This window comes from Nicotiana sylvestris, chromosome 4 (assembly GCF_000393655.2).
Source record: "Nicotiana sylvestris chromosome 4, ASM39365v2, whole genome shotgun sequence".
Lineage (NCBI taxonomy): Eukaryota > Viridiplantae > Streptophyta > Magnoliopsida > Solanales > Solanaceae > Nicotiana > Nicotiana sylvestris.
Genome location: NC_091060.1, coordinates 174,103,964 through 174,114,317, shown reverse-complemented (window position 1 = coordinate 174,114,317; position 10,354 = coordinate 174,103,964). Strand labels below are relative to the sequence as shown.

The 10,354-nt window shown below is 41.8% G+C and overlaps 1 long non-coding RNA gene across 1 annotated transcript; it reads left to right on the top strand.

The window, feature by feature from the left end:
- The first annotated feature begins 8,967 nt into the window (after positions 1-8,967).
- On the top strand, positions 8,968-9,749 carry LOC104218990 (uncharacterized). Its single transcript, XR_709127.2, has 3 exons — positions 8,968-9,051; positions 9,164-9,227; positions 9,413-9,749. It is a non-coding gene; the product is annotated as an uncharacterized lncRNA (long non-coding RNA).
- The last annotated feature ends 605 nt before the right edge of the window (positions 9,750-10,354 follow it).

Here is a 10,354-nt window from a genome sequence, read left to right as displayed (position 1 = left end):
CCTAAGAGGCTATGAGGTTAAAGACCGAGAGTGGTTGAGAACCCAATTGTGAGGATATATATATATGTGTGTGTGTGTGAGTTATGGATCGGCCTGCACGCCGCATAAATACTTATATGGATCGGGATGCACGCCGCAGTGATATATATACTAGATCGGGCTGTACGCCGCAGCGATATGACGCTTGGACTATAGGAGCCCCTCCGGAGTCTGCACACCCCCAGTGAGCGTAGTCGACTATTATATATGGATTGGTCTGCACGTCGTAGCGGTTACTATGATTTCTATTATTGTGAGATACTAATGAGATGAGTGCTGAGAGTGAGTACTGCGTGACGAGAGTCGAGTCACGAGTGATTGAGAGGCTGCCCGAGGGGCCATATTATGAGTGATTCCTTGCCGAGAAGCCTTGTTATGATGTTTTAATTGATTTCACTCTTCTTTTAAATAAGCCTCTATTTGATATACCGCTAAGTACTTGATTTCAAATGTTTAAACTGGAAACATGATTTTATAACGAAAACGGATTTTAAACTATAAAGATGACCTGATATTCTGTTGATTATTCAATTATGTATTTATGAACTGCTCGTCACTGCTTTCAATCCTTATTTACTCTAGTTACTTACTGAGTTGGCATACTCATGTTACTCCCTGCACCTTGTGTGCAGATCCAGGTGCCTGAGAGGCCGAGTGAGGGCTTTCAGCTGTTTCAGTATTTGACGGAGACTTCGAGGTAGCTATATGGCGTCCGCAGCCCTGTTCTCTCCCTCCTATCTTATTATTTTTCCGCATTTCCTAGACTATTGATGTATTAGGTATTCAGACTTATATTAGAGGGTCTAGACTCGTGACACCAGATTGTTGGGGCTATGTAGTTTATTGTTATGTTGACTTTCCGCATATCTTTATTGCTGTAATGCTTATAATGATTTTGGTATCTAAAACTTACATTAGAAAATGGCTTAATGTTATTAGAAAGAGGGCTGTGGTTATTGATTAGTTGGCTTGCTTAGTAATGTGATAGGCGCTATCACGGTCGGTATTTAGGGTCATGACATGGTGATACCCTAAACGGAGATCAATCTTGGAGAACACTCTCGCTCTCTGAAGCTGGTTAAATAAATCATCGATACGAGGCAAAAGATACTTGTTCTTGATTGTAATGTTGTTCAACTGCATGTAATCAATGCACATCCTCATCACGCCATCCTTCTTCTTCACAAATAGAACAGGCGCACCCCAAGGCGACACACTAGGCCGAATAAACCCCTTATCAAGGAGTTCCTGAAGTTGCTCCTTTAACTCTTTCAACTCCGTCGGTGCCATACGATATAGTGGAATAGAAATGGGCTGAGTGCTCAGCACCAAATCAATACCAAAGTCAATATCACTGTCCGGTGGCATGCTCGGTAAGTCTGCAGGAAATACATCGTGAAAATCCCACACTAATGGAATAGAATCAATACTAGGAGTCTCTGCACTGACGTCCCTCACAAAAGCTAAGTATGCAAGACAACCTTTCCCAACCATCCGCTGGGCCTTCAAAAACGAGATCACCATATGAGGACAAAATCAGTCGAACCTCACCACTTAATCTATGGCACACCCGGTATAGCCTACGTCATTGTCTTAGCATGACAGTCTAAAATAGCACGACACAGAGATAACCAATCCATGCCCAATATCATATCAAAGTCCACCATACAAAGCAACAAAAGGTCCACTCGGGTCTCCATATCCATAATAGTCACCACACACGACCGATATACGCGGTCCGCAATAATAGTATCGCCTACTGGAGTAGATACACAAACAGATGAAACAAGAGACCCACGGGGCGTATCCAAACAACGAGCAAAATATGATGACACATATGAAAAAGTGGAACCGGGATCAAATAATACAGAGGCATCTCTGTGGCAAACTGAGACAATACTTGTGATTATGGCATCTGAAGCAATAACATCAGGTCAGCTGTGAGTGCATAGAAATGGGCCTGACGACCACTGGATCGTCCTCCCCCTCTAGGGAGACCCCTAACTGACTGACCCCCACCCTTGGCTGCCTGGGTAGGTAGTGAAGTAACTGGAGCTGAAGTCGAGGGATGACTCCTCTGCTGAGATGGACCCCAAGAAGACGAGGACACTGCCTCCTCATATGCCCAAACTCTCCACACTCATAACGACTCCTTAGTGCTGGAGACGGGGACTGAAGGGAACCTCTAGCACCGGAATGACCAGTAGAAGGACCTGGCATGGAAGAACCCTGAACTGATGGAGCACGAGACGAACTCTAGGCTGGTAGGGCACTAAGTGATGAATGGCTCTAATCTGAACTGTGAGGACCATGGCCCGATGATGCCCCACGATGAACTGGGCGAGCTGACTCAGCATGTCTGAATGGACGGCCTTTGCCGTGCTGAAATTGGTCTCTCGAAGGAGTGCCACCAAAACTACCAGATCCTCGATACCTCTTGGCCTCCCTCTTATCTCGCTCCTGGTGACGAACTGACTCAATATCACGAGCAAGATCAACAACCTACTCAAAAGTAGCACATGACACCCTCTCTCTAGTCATAAGAATCCAAAGCTGATATGTGAGGCCATCCACGAACCTCTTGATACTCTCTCTATTCGTAGGAACCAACCAAACAACATGACTATCTAACTCTGAAAATCTCATCTCGTACTACGTTACAGTCATATCATCCTGACGCAACTGCTCGAACTGCCTATGTAGCTCCTCTATGCGAGACTGTGGCAGATACTTCTCCAAAAAGAGAGCGGAAAACTACTGGCAGGTAAGGGGCGCTGCATCAATAGGCCTACGCCTCTCATAAGCCTCCCACCAAGTAAAAGCAGCTCTTGAAAACTGGAAGGTACTGAACGAGACCCCACTGGTCTCCAAAATACCCGCGGTCCGAAACATCCTCTGATAGTTGTCTAAGAAACCCTGAGCATCCTCTCCCTCTACACCACTGAAAGTTGGAGGCTGAAGTCTACCAAACCTCTCCAATTGATGCTGCTCGTTGTCATGCATGACTGGTACCATAAAATCCTAAGCTGGTGCAACCGTATCAGTTGGAGGTGCCTCCGATGTCTGAAGTCCCTGCACAACCTGCTCAGGTGTGCGCGCGACGGTAGTCTGAGTGCCTCTTCCGGCCTGAGAAGTAGCTGCGATTGTAGTAACTGAGACCGCCTGAGCCATGCCAGTGCACACTAAGAGAATCTAGGCCAGGGACTCCTGAAGGCCTGGGATAACAATCGGCACAGCCGGTGCCTGAGCTGGTCCTGCTGGAGCGTCCGCAACTGGGACCTAACCATGAACTGGGGCGATTGGTGGATCTGCAGGTGCTACCCTAGCTGTTGTGCGGGCTACACCCCTGCCCCTACCACGTCCTCGGCCTCTTGTGGTCCTAACTGGTGGTACTGGTGGTCGTCCATCCTGACCGGTAGCACGTGTCCTCACCATATGTGAGAGAATAGAATAACAGAAGTTTAGTACCAGAATCAACAAATTCACACGATAGGAATTTCAAGAATGTGAAGTTTTTCCTAAAGGTTTTGTAGCCTCCCGAGGATAAGTACAGACATCTTTGTATCGATCTGCGAGACTCTACTAAACCGGCTCATGACTTGTGAGACCTATGTAACCTAGGCTCTGATACCAACTTGTCACGACCCCAAACACCCCGGTCGTGATGGCGTCTATCACAGTACTAGGCCAACCAAAACAACACGGACAATATGAAGATCTTTTGTAAAATTCATTTTTTCTAAACAGATTAAGTCTCAAATCTTTCATTTTTAAAATACCAAAAGAAATACACGTAAACAAGTACGTAAATACATCAACACAGCCCAAATCTGGTGTCACTAGCCATGAGCCACTAAGTACAACTCAACATTGTGTGCTTAATAAAAATAAGTCTGAAATATAAAGTACTAGAATAGGAAGGAGAAAGGCAGGGCTGCGAACGCCGTGCAACTACCTTACAATCTCCAGATAAGACTCTGAAGGCAACGATCAGCTCTCACTCAGAGGCTCTAGAACCTGGATCTGCACACAAGGTGCATGGAGTAACGTGAGTATGCTAACTCAGTAAATAACTAAAGTAAATAAAGGCTGAGTGCAATGACGAGCATTTAAAATCATATTCATACTTTATCAAAATTCCAATAGAAATATCAAAGTCAAAATCTGTAGTACATTAACCAAATATTTCGTAAAACTCTAGTTTCAATGAAAATAACCGCTGTGGCATGCAACATGATCCGTAATATATAGTCGACTACGCTCACTAGGGGGTGTACAAACTCCGGAGGGGCTCCTATAACCCAATCGTCATATCGTTGCGGCGTGTAGCCCGATCCAATACATATCGCTGTAGCGTGCAGCCCGATCCATATATATAAGTATCGATGCGGCGTGCAGCCCGATCCATAAATATATATAATCCTCACCATCAGGTCCTCAACCTCTCTTAGTCATTAACCTCATGGCCACTCGGGCATTTCAGTGAAAATCATGGAACTCAGCCCAAACAGTTTTCATATATTAAGAAGTAGAGTAATGAAACCAGATTAAACAATAAATAGGTAAAACATGACCGAGGATGTGCTTTCAAATCCAAATAGTGTGAGGAAAGTAGTAAAATACCCCTAAGGGTCTAAACAATTCGGCACAAAGGCCCCAAACATGACATTCAGCCCAAGTTAACAGATTCATTTCTAAAACACATATACAATTTATCAAAATATGCAACTATACAGTCGCCACGGGACAGACCAAGTCACAATCCCTACGGGTGCACGCCCACACACCCGTCACCTAGCATGTGCGTCACCTCATTTATCAAATAGTACGAAATTACGGGGTTTCATACCCTCAAGTCTAGATTTACAATCGTTACTTACCTCAAACCGGATGAAATCCTACTCCGTGATTCCCTTGCCTCTCGACTCTGCCTCAACTCGCCTCGAATCTATCCAAAATCAGAATTATAACATTAATATATGCTAAGGGAACAAAGCCCATGCGAAAATAATCAAATTACATCAAAAATCCCAAAATTGGTCAAACCCGACCCCCTGACCCATATCTCGGAATCCGATAAAATCACATCAATAGAATTCTTATCCTCCCACGAGTCCATACATATCAAGAACATCACAATCGGACCTCAAATCTCCAATTTACACTCTCTAATTTCAAGCCCTAATTCTCCAATTTTAGGCTTTAAATCCCACTAAATTCATGTCTAATTAGTTAGAAATCACCATAGAATCGAGTATTAAGTTCAAAGACCTTACTTCCAAGTGTTTCCCTTCGAATCCCTCTTCAATCCCTCTCAAAAAGCTTCAAAACCATTCAAAAATGGTGAGAAATGGGCAAAAATTCGTGAAGGGAAGCTTATATACTTTCTGACCCAAGGATTCCGCACCTGCGGTCCTTTTCTCACTCCTGCGGACTAACCAACTGCATATGCTATTTTCACCTATTTCCCTTGAATCGCACCTGCACCTCCCTACCCGCATCTGCGGTCTCGCAGGGTGCGTTCTATCTTCCGCACCTGCGACTTCTGGCCTTCTCGCTTATTGCCGCATCTGCGATCTCGCACCTGCAATCCCCAACTCGCAGGTGCAGTTATGACAAGAGCAACAACTCAAGCTGCTCACTTTCAAAACCAAATCCGATAGTTTTCCGAATTCATCCCGAGGCCCCCGGGACCTCAACCAAAAATACGAACAAGTCACATATCATCATTCAAACTCCTACCAACCCTCGGAACACTCAAAACAACACGACACATCAAAACACCCTCGTATTCAAGCCTAAGGCTTCCAAATTTTCGAATTCCGCAAACGATAAAAAAGCCTATCAAACCTCATCCAAAAGACCTGAAATTTTGCACACACATCACAAATGACATAGCGGACCTATTTCAATTTTCGGAATTCTATTCTGATCCAGAAATCAAAATTTTCACTACCAACGGGAAAATGCCAAATTTCTAATTTCACCAATTCAAGCCTAAATCTACCACGGACCTTCAAATTACATTCCGAATACACTCCTAAGTCCCAAATTACCTAACGAAGCTATTCGAATCCTAAAAATCAAATTCCGATATCGTTTACACACAAGTCAACTTTCGGTTGACTTTTTCCAAATAAGAGATTAAGGGTCTCATTTCACTCCATGACCAATTCAAACACAGAACAACCGACATAACATGATAAAATACAGCTGGACAATATATAAAGAAGCACAAACGGGAAGAACATGACTGCGACTCATGAAACGATTGGCCGGGTCGTTACAACACATAACCCTAGCCGACGAAAGAGCTTTGACATTGAACTCTTGGACAATGAGAGTTAGCAAAAATGACCAGCCAATTAGTTGGCAGCTTGCCTGCAGTGGATTTTGTTGCGCTCCACTTCTCTTTGGTGACGAGGCTAGCGTCAATGCTGTCAACCTGGCCAATGGTGACGATCTAGCAGTAAGTACTTAATTTATTAGTGGTGTAGTTGGGGTCTTTATCCCTATCTGACCAGTGAGAATCAGTGATTTTGCTGCTGAGGGTAGGAATATTAGTAACTCCTAATTTGTGCCAAAACTTAGTGGCACTCTACATTTAGTGCAATGTTCATCAGTATTAATGCCTTGCTTATGAAGATAATGACGGGTAGGGTGCTTATTGTGGTAGTAGATGCAGAGGAAGTATTTTATCTTTAGAGTACGAAGATTCCTTCAAGAAAAATTCCTAGTATTATCTGAAGGTTGGCTTATCAATATTTAAATTGACCATACTACAGTTGGAATATGGATACATAATGCTCTTAGTAGCAGTATTAGGTAAGTCAAAAGGAATATTATCAAAATTCCAATTATTATTAGTAGGGATGGTAATGGGGCGGTGCGGGTGCGAGGCGAGGCGGGGTGAGTTTGAACATTAGCGGGGCGGTGCGGGTTTGAAATTTTGTGGTTGCGGGGAGGGACAGGTTCAATTTTTAAATTAAAAGAAAAATGCGGGTCGGGTCGGGTCGGGTCGCGGGTGAGTATTTAATTTTAAAAGGCTAAATAATATTTTCGGTTTGAGAAGCAAACTAGTGGCAGCGTCCGTGTATTATCCTTTACCTTATTCGATAAAAGGTTACCACCTTCACATTGATTTGATCAGATTCAATAATCAAGAGGAGAATTTATTCTTTATTATCTACTGTTGTAATTATTAAATGATCTTTTTTATTAAATGAAGCTTCAAATTTCACTTCACAAATTTCATATTTTGGTTTCACAGATCATATTTTCACTAATTAGATTTTTTTTGGTAATATAAGATACACCGAGTATTCTTTTTATTTAGAAGAAAGAAAAGAGTGAGTACCAATACAAATGAATAACACACTTTGGTTTTCTGAAACGGATAACACTTTATTGTTTGTTTATTACCGTCAATCCTCCAAGTAATAAAATATCGCCATAAAAGAATTCTATAGTATGAAAGGAGTTAATAACGTGCTTGTTAAAGTGGGATGAATTTTCTTATTTCTTCAAATTGGAAACAAAGATCTTTCGCATTTACGGTCTAAAATTGAAACTTGAAACCCCCCGAGAATGGGATGCTAATTGTTAGAATCGTCCGAATGACTACTGTGCCACTATTATAAATAAAAAAAAATTGCGGGTGCGGGGCGGGGCGGGTGAACGTGGGTGGAGTGTGGGGCGGGTGAATGCGGGTTTAAAATCGCGGGTTCAGACAGAACCCGCCCCGCATCCGTACCGCCTGTCATTCCTAATTATAAGGTTAGAGGTGACCTGTATCTCATAGTGTTGTCCCCTCAATGGACCGTGAATTGTTTCTAAGAGACTTGTTGTTAGGAATCCAGTTGTTATCCCATAACCTGATATTATTCTCATTAACTACAGATTAACAAACTCCATTCCTACAGATGCTAAGGATATTCCCCCAACTTCTAGATTTTACTATAAGATGCGTGATGGGATGAGGTCTAGAAGGGGCGTTGGAACAATGTTTATGAAATAAAGTTTGAGCCCAAAGGGTACAGGGTTAATTGAAAAACCTCGAAGATAGACAAGATAAGTGAGCTAGATTTTTGGTTTCAATTTTGATCACTCCCCCACCTCAAATATCTTCCGAGGTATTAATAATATTCCAGTTAACTAGGTGAAGTTTTGACTTAGTGTCAGCATGTCAGGAGTGCTCCAAAATAAAAATTGCGCTGAATTCTATAAGTGGAAGCAGTTCTTGAGGACTTATGTACCGCATAGGGTGGTTTGTGATAGTATTGAGCGTCTAAGTGACTAGGGTAACCCTACCAGGCATAGTGAGCTATAGCTTCTTGAATGGTAATATTATTGTCAGAAGAGATGCTCTCCTATTCTTAAGAAAGCTAGATTGAGAAGGACCGATAATTTGATTTACAAGAGGTTTCAAACGATTAGCAATGATCTTAGTAATGATTTTATAAATAGTATCACAAATGCCAATAGGTTTAATATTCTTGAGGTTGTTGGCATTATTGACCTTTGGGATGAGACATATAGTTACAATTTAAGGTACTAGGGATTTGTTGGTTGTGAAAGATGTCATGACAAAAAGTGAGGACCGACTTACCAACTATGCTCCAGAAATTTTTTATAGAAGAAATGATAAAAGACCATCGGGACTTGAGGACGTAAATGGTTTAAAAGAGTTTTTAATAGCATATTAACATCAACACTCTCCCTACTAGGAAGACTGCCTAGATCGTCCCTTTCCCTATCAGTCAAAATTCTACATTGAAGGGTAGGTAGATTCACAAAATAGTAGAAACAGAATGACTAGTGGTATAAAGACTATTAAAATAATAAAAGGTGTGATCTCAGATTTGCGCAGAATCATAAATTCAATTACCATTATCATCCTTAAAGGAGACAATATTATTGACCCTTCTTCTTTTAAGAGCAGATATGTGGAAGAACTTAGTATTAGGGTCCTTTTGGATGCCTCCCAAACGAGCAAAAATAACTCTCTTCCTGGTAAAAAAGCTACCAAAGCAATTCCATAATAAGGAAGCCCTAGAGTTATTAATAGCATTACTGCCTAGTTTATCATTTGCATTAAGCTAGTTTTTTTCTGCTTATGTTGCAGTGGGTCTAGTTTCTGAGGTAGCATGCTCCAGATGCTTCGATCGTTTTGGTTGGGACAGACAAAGGTAAGGGATGAAGTTAGATATATATGTTTATATTTTTTTTTTGAACATAATTTTTTTTAATAGAAGCAAGGGATGCAAATGCTGTTGCGCACCAGGGGTATTTTCTCATTACTGCTGCGGTAAAAAAACATGTTTACCCTAATATCGAGTTTGGTGATTTAGCTAAGTGTTTATTTGGTTGACAGGGGCAACGACTTGCTCTGGACATTGGGGCAATTGCATCCCTTTGGTATCTATACTGCCACAAGACAATTTGGAGAAAGTAATTTGGTTGGGTGTTTACTTTGGTATATTTTGTTGAGTGGACCTTTCTGGGTTGCGGACTCAACAAGCTGCAATTGGTGTAATGCTTGCATGCTACTTTGTATGTAGGTTGAATATGATCATGGAAATCCCAATATTCCCACTTTTGGCCATTATTTTATGATTGTCCTATTGCTTAGACCTCTTTCTGCGGGGCTCAAAAATGGAGTTTTTGGTGTACCACTATAGTACAAATTAGTACACCTAAAACTCCATTAAAGGAAAGAGGGGGCATGTTTTGTGTCCTATAGTAGGCAATAATGCAAGTTACGTTATGCCTTTAGTAGTATTGAACGCAGGTTTTAGTGTAAAAGACTAATCAGAACCAAAATACTCAATGCCCCATGTATAACCTAGCTTTATGTGTAGGTCTAGGTCTGTTAGCCAGGGACGTTACATTAGGGAAGTCAAACAGAGCATGTTTTCATGCATTGTGTATGTTAAGGTTCTGATTAGTTTTTGACAGTAAGCGACTGAATTATTTTGTTGCCTTTTCTTTTTGTTGCTAAATACAACGACACCCCCTAGTAGAATCTCACTAGTGGGGTCTGGGGTGGGTAAAGTGTACGCAGACCTTACCCCTTCCCCGAAGGGATAGAGAGGCTGCTTCCGGAAGACCCTAGGCTCAGAGACAATAGATCCGTAACAACAACAGAAACCAGAAAAATAGTATCAACATCGTAAAATACAACAAATAAATGGAAAAACCAAAATATGAAAGACAACAAAAATATGAAACACAACAAAAATCGCTAGGAGTCCTACACAAAACACTATCACACTATCAGCTTATCCTAAGGGTAGATACAGCGACCAGACATCTG